Source organism: Lethenteron reissneri, chromosome 23 (assembly GCF_015708825.2).
Source record: "Lethenteron reissneri isolate LAM-NWPU_2019-01 chromosome 23, ASM1570882v1, whole genome shotgun sequence".
Taxonomy (NCBI): Eukaryota; Metazoa; Chordata; class Hyperoartia; order Petromyzontiformes; family Petromyzontidae; genus Lethenteron; species Lethenteron reissneri.
This window is the reverse complement of record NC_083801.1, coordinates 22,477,807-22,494,914: the sequence shown is the minus strand read 5'-3', so window position 1 is coordinate 22,494,914 and position 17,108 is coordinate 22,477,807. Positions and strand designations below refer to the sequence as shown.

Below are 17,108 nucleotides of genomic sequence, written 5' to 3'. Positions count from 1 at the left end.
GAATTCCTAGCATTGAAGGTGTAAAAGGTGTGAAAACAATTGCTCGAGAAAAGTGTAAATCTCAACAGGTGTTTGCTGTGCCAAGGATTTCATCTCGCGTTCACACTCGACTTGGAAAATGCACAGTTACTGTTTTGTTACCATCATCTTGGGATGCTCAAAGTAAAACGGAGTACATGAACAGCCATATAACTACTGCACAGTTGTTTCTCCAACGACAACACTAATTCCGGTCAAAAACACCGGACTAAATTTTCCTCTAATTTAACACCACTCCGTCCGTGAGCTCCCGCCTTGTGTTCGCGCACCCGGCTCTCGGCAGCGGTGCACAATCGTCCCCTCTGTGCTCCTCAACGTTACCCCCCCCACGCCGTCCCCACCATTTCCCGGCGCGTGAACGTAATCCCAGCTGCCCACTCTCAGCACCGGAAAAATGAGGCAGGCAGACAGACATCTCACCCACCACACTCTCATCACCAGCGAAAATAAACGTGGAGTGTGCGTGGGCCCAACCAGGTTCTCTGCTGACATCTGCATTGGCTGTTTCCCAGCCTTCTAAAAAATGAGAGACTAGTTTTCTGGAATGGCCAATCCCACCCAGGTTAGATTGTTGTGGACAGAGGTTCAATTGCTGCATTGGAATTGCAACTTATTTCATTAAAAGAAAACAACCAGAGCTCAGGGATGTGCAAAGATAAAACGGCGGAGTATCCAACACCGTGGTCTAGTGTGCTGCAAGGGCCGTGTGCGTGCGTGCGTGTGGGAGCCGTGGCACAATGGTTAGCACACCTGCAACCAGCACTGACCAGCATGGTCCAATAACACCACTGACACAATATTGGAAGTCCTTCATCCAGCAGTGGATTTACATGAGGCTGTATGTGTATACAAACTGGAGCTTAAACAGCACTATTCGGTGCGCTCTATTCACACATCACATGTCAAATGCACGGTGATGCCTATACAGGGGGATCCATTTATAGATACCACACTAAAATAAAAGGGAGGAGACTATTATAGAGAAACCAACATCTAACATCAAAGCTTCCACGTCACCCAAAAATGTCAATACACTTATTAAATCTAAATCACACTCCCGCGGAAGATAACGAGCCATCGCCTTACTAATATTCAAACAGTCATTGATAAGAAAGGAGGGGTCATTAGAGATCAGTGGGGTATCTATAAATAGATCACCCTGTATAATACAGTACCTTGTCCATCACAGACAACTGTGTTTGCACGTTAGACCAATTTCACTTGTTGGCATGCATCCCATTTAGTCAAATGTTGGTCAAAAAAGCGTATTGGATGTCTCTATCACCAACAATGAGGCAAACGGCCTTGGTATTGCTTTTCAGTCATCACTGTCAAAAGGTGTACCTCAATCTCTCCTCTAAGTGCTGTCGTAACAACACGATGTTCTCAAGAAAGGCAAAGCATTCGAGCAGGAGAGAAAATACACCAAACAAAATGATCTCCAAGGACTATAACAGAAAGTGAATATAAAATTTCTAAAGAAATAATATTTTTTTAAATTGTATTTAAAATATACATTACACCTTTTGAAAAATCAGAGAGGCCCGCCCGGACAAAGGACACCGGGACACACCCCTGGAGCCAGGCCTCGGGGTGGTGTTCGCCGGCAAGCTCCTGGTGGCCGGGTGACCCACGTAACCCGGAAGGGCCCAGCCCGAAATGGCTACGTGGCACCGTCCTGTGGGCCCCCCATCCGCAGGACAAAGAGTGAGGGGCGGGCGCGATGCCAGTACGGCAGGGAGAGGGATGGCTTCAGATGGACTGGACCTTGGCGAAGACCCCGGGGATGACCCAGGACACGCTGCTGGTACGGTGTCGCTCAGCTGAGCTGGGAACGCCTGGGAATTCCCCAGGAAGAGCTAGAGTCTGTGTATAGTAGTGTAATGTATAGCAGTGTAGTAGTGTATAGTAATGAAGAGCTAGAGTCTGTCGCCAGGGTAAGGGAGGTCTGGACCGCCCGACTCAACCTGCTACCACGGCGACTCTCACCAGGACAAGTGGACTGAGAAACGAACGATCCTTTTAAAGATGTCTATCCACAACTGATGATGCATCACATCTTTATCTTAGCCCCTATTGACAAAAGCAAGGCCAAGAGTTTCAGAAATTAAATGCAATGTACATTACAGCCAGTTGTCAAAGCTGGGTGAGCTGGGACTGCAGTGCAAACATCCTTCATTGAGCCGTATATTTGAAGCAGGAATTGTTCGCGGGCACCTATTAAGTTCTGCACAAAACCCAAGGGAATAGTATCTATACTCCGGGGCCACTTTTGTCTCCAATTTCCGAAATACTTACCTAGGGGAAGCTCAGAGCAGATACCACAAGACGAAATATACAAGAGAATCTCTCGCACTGTAATGTGGGCTGTTTCCATGACGGCAAAAAAAAAAAACTTTGCTTATCCACACAACCTTCCAGAATAAGTAAAAAATTTCATCCGAAAAATATCCTCCCATCGTTCACCAACATTTCACATTTTGTTTTTCTTTCCACGGCTTAAGGGGAAAAGGACAGGCGGCTCGGTGAGTAAGCCAGAACGTGCGAATAAACAGGCTTAGAGTGCCCGAGAAAACCCAAGAGAACAGCAAATTTGACATTTCAACCACCGGAAACAGTGGTGGCAATTCCACAACCAAAGCACCGTGAATGTGCACGGACTCGGCAGATGTCGGAAGCTAAGCAGAATTTAAGACTGGCACGTACTCATGATGGTTGAACTGCCAGGAAATGTCAGGAGTCGTATAGGCTTAGCCCAAGAGATAGGCAGGAGTTGGCAGTCCAGATATTACTTATTTAATCCACCAATGTGTGCCGTTTTGAGAGTTATCCCATCAATCATATGCCTGAGTTTCCTTCACAAATTATGATCTACTCCGACTGCCACATAAATGGAATTGGCCAAACATCCCGATGAAAGAATCTCATGAAAACAGTATTAAGACCCAGTGAAAATGTTCTGCATGGATGACATTAACACTGCACTATTATTCTAACCACCGAATTTACATCAATGGCGCCGCCTCACGTGGTGGTGCTAACTTAAGATCCTGAGAGAAATTATGATGGTCATGAGTCAATGTTTATCCTGGTTAGGATACGAACTCACGAATGATAAACCTGCTGCTCCACAGAGCTACAAAATACTCACAACCCCCGTAGAATAAATCCTGTACTTTAAAAACGTGAAGGCATTTTGTCAATTCACTGCTGTCGTATTTCCCCCGCACTGCCTATTACGTACAGTGTGTAAAATAAGTTCAACATGCATACAGGCTGAATGAAGACGTCTCCCTCATGCAGACATGTTGATTTTTGACCATACTTCACCACGCTGCTCAATGCGGATCGCTGAAAGCCCTGGTACCAGCAAATATTTCACTTGCCTCCGGTATTAACCGTGGCCTTTTCACTGTGGTATACCAGCCTGTGAAATAGTGTATCATCGGTTGTGCTATAAAGGTACATTATTGAGCATACACATCGAGTATTAGCAGTGCCAAATTATTCAGTATACAATGGACGTTATAATGCAGCTGTGTGGATGAATTGCAACTTGGAATGCACTACCGATAAAGTGAATTGCAGTAATTTTTTTCAATCGAGATATTTAGAGAGTGGGTGAATTACATAACGTCCTGGTGTTATAATATTACGAACGATATCCAGTAGTATTAGCAATAGTGTGGATGGATGTCACATCGTGAATCAGGAGTGAACGGCCCATGTTGTAGTGCGCCATCTGTAATTGTCATCAGTACGAAATCACCGATACTATGAGCAATACGATTTGGTACAACGTAGGGATTTGTATGTTATTACATAGTGATACATGAAGCGTTGACACCTAACACCATACACTGCACAGTGGACACGTTTATATGGTGTTAATTAATCGTTTCCTGTGTGCACAAATTACGTAAAACAACTTTGTCAGCTGAAACATAACACACTAACATCACTGAATCGAGACATCCTAACAACGTTACAAGTACACTGTCCAGTACACTCCAACACACATTGTGGTGGTGTGTTAGTGCGGTGTTAGTGCACTATACACACCTACGCATTGTAGTGGTGTTAGTGCACTATACACACCTACACATTGTAGTGGTGTTAGTGCACTATACACCTACACATTGTAGTGGTGTTAGTGTGGTGTTAGTGCACTATACACACCTACACATTGCAGTGGTGTTAGTGCACTATACACACCTACACATTGTAGTGGTGTTAGTACACTATACACCCCTACACATGGTAGTGGTGTGTTAGTGCGGTGTTAGTACACTATACACACCTACACATTGTGGTAGTGTGTTAGTGCGGTGTTAGTGCACTATACACACCTACACACTGTGGTGGTGTGGTAGTGCGGTGTTAGTGCACTATACACACCTACAGACTGTGGTGGTGTGTTAGTGCGGTGTTAGTGCACTATACAACACCTACACATTGTAGTGGTGTTAGTGGGGTGTTAGTTTTTTTTCACCACTAGCCCACTGCACTACCGCTCCCCACACACACGGCACCTACCGTGCACACACACAAGGCACTTTCATACCGAAACGACACAATACGCTCGTATGTAAAACAATAACACAATGCTGTGGGGCCATGCAGAGCCACCGGTCTAGCGCAGTATAATAAACCACAGCGTGTACACACAGCACGGGGTTCACCACATAGCCCCCCGTCTCTCTCAGCGTGTACACACTGCACGGAGTACACCACATGGCCCCCCTCTCTCTCAGCGTGTATACACTGCACGGGGTACACCACATGGCCCCCCTCTCTCTCAGCGTGTACACACTGCACGGGGTACACCACATGGCCCCCCGTCTCACAGTGTGTACACACTGCACGGGGTACACCACATGGCCCCCCGTCTCTCACAGTGTGTACACACAGCACGGGGTACACCACATGGCCCCCCGTCTCTCACAGTGTGTACACACTGCACGGGGTACACCACATGGCCCCCCTCTCTCTCACAGTGTGTACACACAGCACGGGGTACACCACATGGCCCCCCGTCTCACAGTGTGTACACACTGCACGGGTTACACCACATGGCCCCCCTCTCTCACAGCGTGTACACACTGCACGGGTTACACCACATGGCCCCCCTCTCTCACAGCGTGTACACACTGCACGGGGTACACCACATGGCCCCCCGTCTCTCACAGCGTGTACACACTGCACGGGGTACACCACATGGCCCCCCGTCTCTCACAGCGTGTACACACTGCACGGGGTACACCACATGGCCCCCCGTCTCACACAGTGTGTACACACTGCACGGGGTACACCACATGGCCCCCCCTCTCTCACAGTGTGTACACACTGCACGGGGTACACCACATGGCCCCCCCTCTCTCACAGTGTGTACACACAGCACGGGGTACACCACATGGCCCCCCGTCTCTCACAGCGTGTACACACTGCACGGGGTACACCACATGGCCCCCCGTCTCACACAGTGTGTACACACTGCACGGGGTACACCACATGGCCCCCCGTCTCTCACAGTGTGTACACACTGCACGGGGTACACCACATGGCCCCCCGTCTCACACAGTGTGTACACACTGCACGGGGTACACCACATGGCCCCCCGTCTCACACAGCGTGTACACACTGCACGGGTTACACCACATGGCCCCCCGTCTCTCACAGTGTGTACACACTGCACGGGTTACACCACATGGCCCCCCGTCTCTCACAGTGTGTACACACTGCACGGGTTACACCACATGGCCCCCCGTCTCTCACAGTGTGTACACACTGCACGGGGTACACCACATGGCCCCCCGTCTCTCACAGTGTGTACACACTGCACGGGTTACACCACATGGCCCCCCGTCTCTCACAGTGTGTACACACAGCACGGGGTACACCACATGGCCCCCCGTCTCTCACAGTGTGTACACACAGCACGGGGTACACCACATGGCCCCCCGTCTCTCACAGTGTGTACACACTGCACGGGGTACACCACATGGCCCCCCCTCTCTCACAGTGTGTACACACTGCACGGGTTACACCGCATGGCCCCCCGTCTCTCACAGTGTGTACACACTGCACGGGTTACACCACATGGCCCCCCGTCTCACACAGCGTGTACACACTGCACGGGGTACACCACATGGCCCCCCGTCTCACAGTGTGTACACACTGCACGGGGTACACCACATGGCCCCCCGTCTCTCACAGTGTGTACACACTGCACGGGTTACACCACATGGCCCCCCGTCTCTCACAGTGTGTACACACAGCACGGGGTACACCACATGGCCCCCCGTCTCTCACAGTGTGTACACACTGCACGGGTTACACCACATGGCCCCCCGTCTCTCACAGTGTGTACACACAGCACGGGGTACACCACATGGCCCCCCGTCTCTCACAGTGTGTACACACTGCACGGGGTACACCACATGGCCCCCCCTCTCTCACAGTGTGTACACACTGCACGGGTTACACCGCATGGCCCCCCGTCTCTCACAGTGTGTACACACTGCACGGGTTACATCACATGGCCCCCCGTCTCACACAGCGTGTACACACTGCACGGGGTACACCACATGGCCCCCCGTCTCACAGTGTGTACACACTGCACGGGGTACACCACATAGCCCCCCGTCTCACAGTGTGTACACACAGCACGGGGTACACCACATGGCCCCCCGTCTCACAGTGTGTACACACTGCACGGGGTACACCACATAGCCCCCCGTCTCACAGTGTGTACACACAGCACGGGGTACACCACATGGCCCCCCGTCTCACAGTGTGTACACACCGCACGGGGTACACCACATGGCCCCCCGTCTCACACAGTGTGTACACACTGCACGGGTTACACCACATAGCCCCCCGTCTCACACAGTGTGTACACACTGCACGGGGTACACCACATGGCCCCCCGTCTCTCACAGTGTGTACACACTGCACGGGTTACACCACATGGCCCCCCGTCTCTCACAGTGTGTACACACTGCACGGGGTACACCACATGGCCCCCCGTCTCTCACAGTGTGTACACACTGCACGGGTTACACCACATGGCCCCCCGTCTCTCACAGTGTGTACACACTGCACGGGTTACACCACATGGCCCCCCCCGTCTCACAGCGTGTACACACTGCACGGGTTACACCACATGGCCCCCCGTCTCTCACAACGTGTACACACAGCACGGGCCCCCCTCTATAATCTCGCGTCCCCCAGCGCGGTGAAGTATCATCCAAACCCCACGACCGATACGAACCCCGAGGGAGGGGGAGGGAGGCCTTCATCATCCAGCAGTGGTGTCGGCACCGAGGATCCGTGTACACGACACACAGCAGCATGAGTGAACATCGCGTGTGCGCGCGTGTGTGTGTGCCCATGCGATGCGGTACTCACTGCAGGCGCTGTGATACCGCCGCCGCCGCCGTTGACGATCCGGCTAAGCAGCAGTAGCGCTGCCATCACCACCACCATCACCGCCACCGCCACCTCGGCCCAACCACTCGCGGACAGATCCAGCGAGCTCTGGATCCAGCCCGCACCCCTCCCCACCCCCAGCACCTTTACCACCACAGCCTCCACGCTAAATCCACGTGTGCGTGTGTGTGTCGCCTTCAGCGAGAGACCAAGCTACCCCCGTTGCGAGCGTGGCTTGCGACGTCCCACAGCCGGGTTATTATGCGCGCCGTGACGATGCTGCTGATGATGATGATTCACTCTCTCTCTGCCTGCCCTTCTCCCCTCCCCTCGCCACTCTCTCTTCCCTCTCTCCCGCGGCACGCACAGCGGCACGCGACGCCACGCAGACAGAGCGCCCCTCTCGGCCACGCGCGGTGTTACACGCAGCAGGCAAGGCGGCGTCACCTGCTGTTTGACTCGGCAAACTGCTTGGTGACTCCCGAAAAGGTGGCAGAGCCAATTGTTGTGATGATTATCACCAGCAGCTGCTGCTGCTGCTGGCATGAACAATTCATTGCTGACTGAAGACCTCTACAAAACTTCTCGCCAGATGATTTCATCGTTCCGTCGTCTCGATTGACGTATTCTCTCAGACACTTTAGATCACTTGGCTCTCACTGTCGGGGTTCTTGGCCATCTTCGCTTCTAAACATGATGTGTCCTGGCCAAGCCCCACTTAGAATACTTTTTTTAGACTGAATGATCTCATCATCCTGCCTACGTTCTCGAACCCGTGTGCTCCTCTTTCTGGTCTCGATTACATTCCAAGCGTGCTTTTCTCGCCGTGTTTTTCGAACTTTTACATTTTTGTTAAACTTTTCATTGCCTACACTTGTTGTTAACGCTTGTTAACGTCTGAATGATCTAGGCTGGGCGAGGAGTCCATATACCCCAGTCTTAATAAACGGTGTGGTTAACTCCCACTAATTGAACGTGTCTATCAGTAGACGGGGAGTCGTAGTATTTCAAATCCGTGCTTACAGTATCTCCAAAAGTGTGACCTTCCATTTCCCATCGAGGCCACCTGCGTTTTACACAAAACCACGCTGTGCAGAGTGGTCCAGATGTGACCCCCATTTAATTATTAAAAACGTAATCTTTTTAAAGTAAGGTTTATTTAAAACAGACATTAATATGCAAATAAAAATATGTTAGGGGTCAATTCGTTGAGGGTCACAAGACAAAAAGGTGCAGCTAATGCTCACTTATATGCTACTCATTTCCATCAACAGTCAACTCGAATTGACCCGATTTCTCCCCATTACTCAAGTTGATGAACATCTCAAGTTGGCAAAACACATATTATGAGTTATTTTGCGAGTTGGGAAAGTCTTGACCAGAAATTTATATTTTTAGTTTGAAAGAAAAACTTTGATGGAGAATTCAGACCGGCGAGAGAAGCTAAATCAGCTTGATCAAATTTGGGCTGCTGCCGGAATGGGCAGGCAACTTGAATTGTCTAAAAACACCGAGCTGGGTGTGTGGTGGGGAGCAATCCAAGTATGGACATAACTTTTATGGTTCATGGAAACATGTTAGACAACGTGTAGTAGCTCAAATAAGTGTGCGGTGGGGGGATAGCACAGTGGTTCACACATTTCCCCGAACCGGGAAACTTGGGTTTGATTCCCACCCATGGCTAAAATTAGTCAACAGTAATATATTAAACCAGTTTTGGACATCCCCATCTTCACCAACCCACACTGACCAGCATGGTGAAGTATGGTCAAACAACCCCCATAACCAACAGAGTTGGGAGGCCTTCATCCAGTATTCGATTTAAGGTCTGCAACTTATTATGAATCATTAAGTTATGCTTATTTGACTAATGTGCTATTTTGTCGAAATTGTATCTTTTTTAAGTGGCATGACTTATCCTACTTGTATTTAAAAACCCTGTTCATGTTTCATTCCAGTGTATACATTACTATGCCTTGTCCAATCTTAATAAACAGAGGCTGCAGTACTGGCATAATATTTCACTTTGAACAATTATGTTTCAGCAATTCATTCAAATGTAAATGTGTGGAGGAAGGCGGTGATGCACAAGCCAAATTACAATAACAACCGACTCAACGTATAACAAAAATATATAATTTAGTTAGTGGATTGATGCTTTCGGCAATTATCCTCCCTCAGTATAACGAATAACTTAAAATGTCAGTTTACTATGAGTTCTCTTTTCAGTGCAGTAATACAGGATTGACGACTATGGTAAGTTTTAGTGGGTGTGTGCTTGATTTCACACCCAGTTGCTGGCTGTTCGGAAAAAAACAGGATGCCATAAATGCACTACCCAGAGATGTTAGGTCTTAAAATATGGCACAACATTAAACATGATGGCAGTGATAATAGATGCAGGTCATTATAGCGGTACAACAAACACACACACAAATACCATTTAAACTATCAACAAAGCGTGTACTAAACGCGCGTATTGTAACCAGGTTGTGCAACACTTCAACAAACGCTTTACTAAAGCATTCTGGTAACAGGTAAAGGAGCAGCCCTGAAATTGCCTCCTCACGCCACTACTAGCAAAAGAGTCTCCACTGCAGGGAGCAAGAGAGTAATTCTAGATTTGAAGCTTTCGTGACTGCAAGGATTCATACTCTTTTTTTTTCCGGTAAAGTCACGTAGACACACTTAAGCAGTTGTGCTTTCGCTACATTGTCCCCACCTGAAGAAGGACGCTTGTGTTGCGCCCGAAACGTCGTGATTTAATTTAGTTGTTTTCATTTATTTGATTTGATTTTTTACCTACGTGACTTTACCGAAAAAAAACCAAAGTAGCAAGAGAGTATTTTGAAGAGGTGAGAGTACTCACACTTTACCCCACCACACACGACCTGCATATCGACAAACTGATGTACCCCATTTACACTGCTGGGTGGACAGAGTTGGGGAGTCAAAATTAAATAAAAAACGTTCCCATTGTTTCAATTGTCACGCCAGGGGGATTAAATCCGGAGGTCGCCGCTTTGATCCCAAGTCCCGTGTGCGAACTCATTACACCACAGCTTTGTGAGTAATTCCAGGTTGAATGAAAACAAAACCTCGCTATGCATCGCAAACAATCACAAAATGTAGTTCAGTCTATCTGCCTACCGGCCTCGTAGACCCATGTCCATCAGTATCACGTGTCTCAATGCACAGCCTCTCGACCGGTTTGACCCTTTCCGAGGCTCATCAGAAGAGTCAGGCGAGGTAAACGGATACTGCTGGCTTACCACACGAGCACTCTTCTCAACACCAAAGGCCGTCACTGCAAATATTGTAAATCAATATTTACACATTGGCAACAAACTTTGCACTGCAGCGTTCTGGTTGATAACATTAACCACTGTGGCTCCAGATGAATACTAAATGTGCGTTCTCTCAGCCTGCTGATGTTCCAGACTTAGATGATAATTACCGTGGCCCATCCGGAGAATGCAGTACAGAAAAATTACGGGCACGACCTGTTCCGTCCATATAGGCTAGTGTTTTCCCCGGGTGCTCCGGTTTCGGATAACACCTTAATACGTAGAGGATCGGCAGAGCTCGGGAAATTTTTGGTGGCGGCCTACGCTTTCCCCTGCTTGCTGCATGCCTTCTATGTCAGCTGCTCGGCTATCACCCAGGGAGAAAATGGGGCGATTGCACCCTGGGCTTTGCAGATGACGAGCAAATGGCGATCCGCGCCATCCACTCGGAGATAATTCAATTGTCTCATTCAATAATGCCCCACTATATTCATGACAGGAAACACCATATAGATTTAACCAATGTATAACAATGTAACACAAACAATCTATTTAATGAACCAGTGTCATTATTTTCTCACGCCGATCATACCCATATTATGAACTAAACCTATTGACGCGTCACTATAATCACAATAACATTAAAACGCCAGCTTCATAACCAACACAATTTACCGTGATGTAATTAAGGTCAGCCTATTTTCGCCAACCCTTAAGTGCATTCACCTTATTAAACTGATCTAACATGCCAATCAATCCCAAACTACCAGCGATTAACTCTAATTATATTATTAAACCGGATCACGTGCATGATTGTATGCTGCATTCACACCCACAACCACCACCTTGCACTGCACGCATATGCCTGCCAGCTCGTCCGTGCAGGTTTGTCATCTGTGCAATGGGGCGTTGCACCGAATCTCAAATTGGCCCTAAATAATAACACAACTTACTGTGTTGCTGCATCTCTCGCCTGGGACGTGGAGAACACAAGCTCAGAGTTAACCATGGAAAGGGATGTGGCAAAAATAAAAATATCCTGTAACGCTGTCAGCTGAAAATGTGCACTGGGTGGTTTCGGGGAAACCTTTGGGAGTTTTAGTAACGTTAAATATTGAGTTTGCACGTTTCTAGCCAAAAGCATGCGTGTGGTACAGATGGCAATCTTGTAGTTTACAGCTACTGACCCAAATTAATATACAAAGCCCTACCGCTTAGGCGATCTGTTCTATTAGCGGCAGGCAGGTCACTGATTGCTACTGCCAATGTCTTAGCGTTCCTTGCTCATGTGAAGTTTCATAAATTATTGTCGCAGCGCCATGCAAATTAAAATGTCAATTCAAAACTCCTAATGCACTCTTCAAGCTCTCCCGAGACATTCAGTGTGCTACTTTGTAGATAATTTATCGCTATGAAATAACACATTTTACAGAAATTAATTAAAGTCATTGCTTTACACATCGCATTTTAGCGCCTTAATTTGCATCAGTACACAGCAGTTTGTATTCTGTTTGCCTTCACTTCATTCTTGTCTACTTCCCCCACCTACGATTAGCTCTCGGTTGGTCCGTACGGTGCGAAATAAGTCCAGCATACACTAAATACTTCCTCTACACCTTCGAAAGCCTCAATGGTGTGGTCGGTAACTTGCTCGACTACAGACACACCCGGCACTTGAACACGTTTTGATTGCGTAGCACCTGTAGTGGGTGTGTATGGCGTGCACATGGCTAGCAATAACACTCCAAAAGCCTTGTACAAACACACAGATGCGTATTAACCCTACACACTTCTAAGGCCGTAATCGCAGCAGGTCACTACTGAAAATTGGTGTAACAGTTGTACGAGAGAGACTTTTTTTTAACAGACGGTACTGCTACCGGTAAGAGGTTCACTCTACCCTTGCCTGCACATATTCCACAGGATGGTCCAGATGTCTTGTGACCCCCATTTACCGTAATTATCGAAAGCGTTTTTTTTTGTATACTAATGGGTGCGAAAATAGAAATGAATAAGCAAAGGAAACACGTGTTTGGAGCCAATTAATTGTGGGTTCACAAGCCATGTGAACCACACTGTGCACAACACCTCTGTGGAGAGCTGTCACCAGGTTATATCACGTGTTAGGTTTACAATAAACTTGTTTTGTTGTTAAATCTTGACTTAAAGCTTTCGTGACTGCAGGAATCCATATTCTTTGGGTCTTTCGGTGAAGTCACGTAGATATGTTCAAAGAAAACAAGTATGTTTTTGTTATTTTCTATTAACCTATCTACGTGACTTTACCGAAAGATCCAAAGAATATGAATTTGTTTAGTTGTTGCTGTTAAAGTACCATTGATGCCCGCATGCTGAAGTTGAAACAATGGACACGTGACTTCATCATGGGATTCCACCAAGCAGTGCAACCACAGTTGGCGATCGGCAGGTCACGCGTGTGTGGTGGGGGGGGGATACAGTTCAATCATTTTCCCAAGAAGTCTCGCTCGCATGGAAGAGTAGTAGGCCAGAGAGCCCCCCCTCGTGGAGACGCTTCCATGTAATTCAAATAAACGTCCGTCACCGGCGAACAGGATAAAAACATTTGTACATCATTTACTTTGTGATCGAAATGAATTTCGAACAGGGTGAATACATTTTAAATCATGTCCTGGAAGGCTTACCCATTATCTCTGGTATTGTATCACTGAGTTTTGAGTGACCCATTCATCAATTTGCTCAGTTTTCCTCTAGGTTAAGTCCCTAATAGCAGCACAACTTTATACTCATGTTTAACTTTGAATGGATTGTTTTTACGAGATTTATCGTCACCCTAATTGTGTCGGAAACAAATAGCCGGGCATAGAGATACAGACATAGCTAATGCATTAATCCTTTCAACTTTTGTTAAAGTGCAAATAATAGGCCAATTCGATTTTGAATAAGCTGAGAAATGTTTCCTTCTTTCACAATGGAAAGCCGGTGAAACGTGCATTCATTCGTTTGAAAGGTGCAATCATTTTGCTCTTGCACACAACTCCTGAGAGCCAGTGCATTGCATTACAGTATTTCTTGAATGCATTGAAAACGCGCTCTCAATGAAGAAGTTCAGCAGCAAGACCGATACCATTCGTCGCTTACAGCATTTCTTTTGTGCAAATAATTTCACTTCACTGGAACCAAATGTCATTCGCATTGTGCTCTGGAACAGCTCTGAACGTATATTAAGTGTCCTTTGCGATGGGTTGGGTATACACGGCGTCGTTACGGTGGTTCGTTCTCTTTATAGATGGACTCGAGAGGTGGTTGTCTTTATTTTGACACTCTTTGGACCACGTCTAATTTCGCAGTATATATATTTTCGTACACGTAACCTCTCTGACTTTTCCGGCAGAGTCTGCAGCTGTGAGCACAACATGAGTTCCTTGTAGGGTAATGGTATGCCAAGTCCAGATTGAGCAAGTCCTGTGGGCTGCTGTTGAAATCATTCACACTGTATTTAATTGTAGTTCTACTCTCTTGTAGTATTATGAGATGCTCTTCTTCCCAGATTTTTAACCCCAGGTGCCAATCCAAGATGGATGTCAAATGTAAGAGTATGTGTCTAGCCACAAGCGAGATGGCACTAAAACTGGAAGTGAATGTGTTACATCAAACATGGGTAACAGAGCTATCATTCGCATTCTAAGTCAACATGGCCAAAGCTACTGATTGTTGAAAACTATTGTCTTGATTGCCCCAGCTCCTGCTTTCTGTCTAGACGGGGTAAAGAAAACGTGCTTCGCCCAGAGCTCCATCTGGTTTGCGTTATTAATAATCATTAGGCCATCCCATAAGCCACAGCTATGATAGCCAAAGCCACAGCTATGTTGGACACTGATGCCGCATCCCTGGCTGTTTTGGCATGCAAGGATCTGCCTCGTGTCTTGGGAATTAAGTGTTGCACACCTCTAAGACAAATGCGTCTGTTCACACGGTTTGGCAAGGGCCCTTGGTCGAATTTGACCTCAAGCTAGAGACACGACCCAGAGGTTATGTTATGCCAATTCAACTTCTGTTCGCCGACAGATGGTTGTTACGTTAGTGTCCGATCCAGTATATCGTGAACATGGATAAACTCAAGTCAAGGTCAAACCAAAACCAAACATTCCGTGTGTCCACGTCTTCTACACGATACTGCAATCCTTAAGGTATGCTGTGGGTGGATGTTTCCAGCTGGACGCTTACCAAACCAAAGCATGTGCTGTTGAAACATGTAAAAAAAATGTTTTACAATGACGAACTTTACCTTCATGTGCATAAAGTTCACTTATGCTTGGAGGCCAAATATCTTGGGAGCATGTTTTATTAAAATCTATCCATGAAAGCTCATGACAGGAATGCAATCATGCATTGATTCAACAATTAAAATCTATATTCGTGCCCTGCATACCAATTGCCAGACTGAGGCCCTGTCATTGTCATCAGACAACACTTTCGTCATGTTATTCTCATTAGGCCCCACGGTGTGAAGTGCATTCTCGAACTCACTACCAGTGGATTGACAAAGGGTAGCGAGGTATTATTTATCAAACTAATAAACCAGGTCTGCTTATTTACCGCTACTCTAAAGTAAATAAAGTCCTACGCTATAATTTGACATCTCACACTCATAGCATTATTTGGCTTCCTGGTTTAGTTTTAAACTAATATTTCCCCCCCCCCCCTAAAATACAATTACTTCACCTATTACTCGTAATGTTAACCATGGCTGGGAATCAAACTCGGGAAACCGGTCAGGTTTATAGTGGAGTGCACCAACTCCTCTACCACTCAACCCCTGCTGTTAGCCAAGCTGTTTAAACATCGTCCCTAAATATATACAAGAAGGAATATCTGCTCAGTTTTTTCTTACACGTCTATATTCCACTCTTTACGTACAAAACACTCAACCCTGCGCGAAGGTTCATTGTACTGTACACAAACGTTCCAGTAAATGTTCAGAGTATTCCTTGTCCGTAATCTGTTTAACGCGATTAATGTTTTTTTTTTAAGTAAATTGTTTATATGCTGCACGAATAAAATACCCCGCTTCCTTTTCGCATCTCATGCCCGCCCTGAAAACCCCTCGCCACAATTCCCCAACTGTTCCCAGCATTGCCGTTGCACAAGTCCAGTCACTTTAGCTACGTGGCACTCAGCGAGCTGCTTATCAATTAACCGGTCGATACCTGTAGGCTAAAATAATACAATTGATTTAAACACGTCCCGACTTATCGTGTACCGAGCGTAGAAATCACCACATTCATGATCTGAAATTCATCAGCCGTCACCGCCATTGTTATGATCATTGTCATTTATCATTAATCAGCCACCATTGTCATCATCGCCAATGTCATCAATAACAATCTGTATCTATCATTTTTATTATTATTTTCGTAATTGTCATCGACATCATCGAGCAGCAGTCATTACCATCGTTATTATTTACGAAGAATTTCGCTTCGAGAACTTTGTTAAAGACTGACCACAAGCAGAGGAAGCCACGGACTTCGGCATTAAAACTCGGGACACGATAGCCCTTCCCAGTTCCACTATCCAAACGGAGGCGATGTGCACATGATCAAGAATGAAAATCCAGCAATGACAACAAGGACACGCTAGCAACCGCTGCTTTGAAAAGTACAAGCGGCTTCAGCGCTTACCGCTTGCGTGGAGAGGGCCGGCCGTCGTGGCGAGTGGCTGGCCGGCTTTGTCGCTGTTCGTAGAGGAAGCAGCAGCAAGAGACGAAAGATTTCAGTGAATCCACTCGAGAGAGGAGTCCGTGGCCACAGGGCACAGACCGATGACGCGAGTGGCTCATTCTGTCGCTGCGAAGGCGGGCGGAGCGAGGCGATAATGCATCTGTGGCGTGACGCGGGGAACCCGTTTTCTCGCATTCTCCGAGGGTACGAGGCATGGGATGGTCACGATAAATGTCGTTCCTGATTGCGGAAGTGGAGTCCTTTGTTTGCATGCGAGTGAAGTTTCTAAAAAAAGAAAAGCGTTTAAAAAAGAGGTTCTAGGCTTTTCTTTCGGATTCCTCCACTCGAAATTCCGATTCTTTACAGCCAGAGATGTTTCCTCCTCCAATACGCCAACACGATATAGGGAATAATAATACTTGTCAACACACCACTCCCCACACCGCTTTAGCCATGGGGGTTGATCGAGCAGCCTTCACCACTCTGGTAAGTGTGCGGTTGGTGATGTGGTTGGGGGCCGTTGAAGATATCGCTCACTCGCTGATGCGAGCCGTGGTTGGGAATTGAACTCGGGCCACCAGGAGCATTGCGCAGTGCACTGGCCACGGCTCCGACACTCCACACATTCCTCTCCCTGCACCGACGATGC

The 17,108-nt window shown here is 47.3% G+C and overlaps 1 protein-coding gene across 2 annotated transcripts in view; it reads right to left on the bottom strand.

Moving 5' to 3' along the window:
• Positions 1-16,865, bottom strand: part of MGAT5 (alpha-1,6-mannosylglycoprotein 6-beta-N-acetylglucosaminyltransferase) — a 98,989-nt gene extending 82,124 nt beyond the window's left edge. The window contains exon 1 of one of the 2 annotated variants that reach the window (XM_061557720.1): positions 16,421-16,865. The gene's annotated coding sequence lies outside the window, so the exon portion shown is untranslated. Of the gene's footprint in view, positions 1-7,449; positions 7,711-16,420 lie in introns of those variants that run through there. The other variant, XM_061557719.1, reaches the window with a different exon arrangement.
• Between the last annotated feature and the right edge of the window lie 243 nt (positions 16,866-17,108).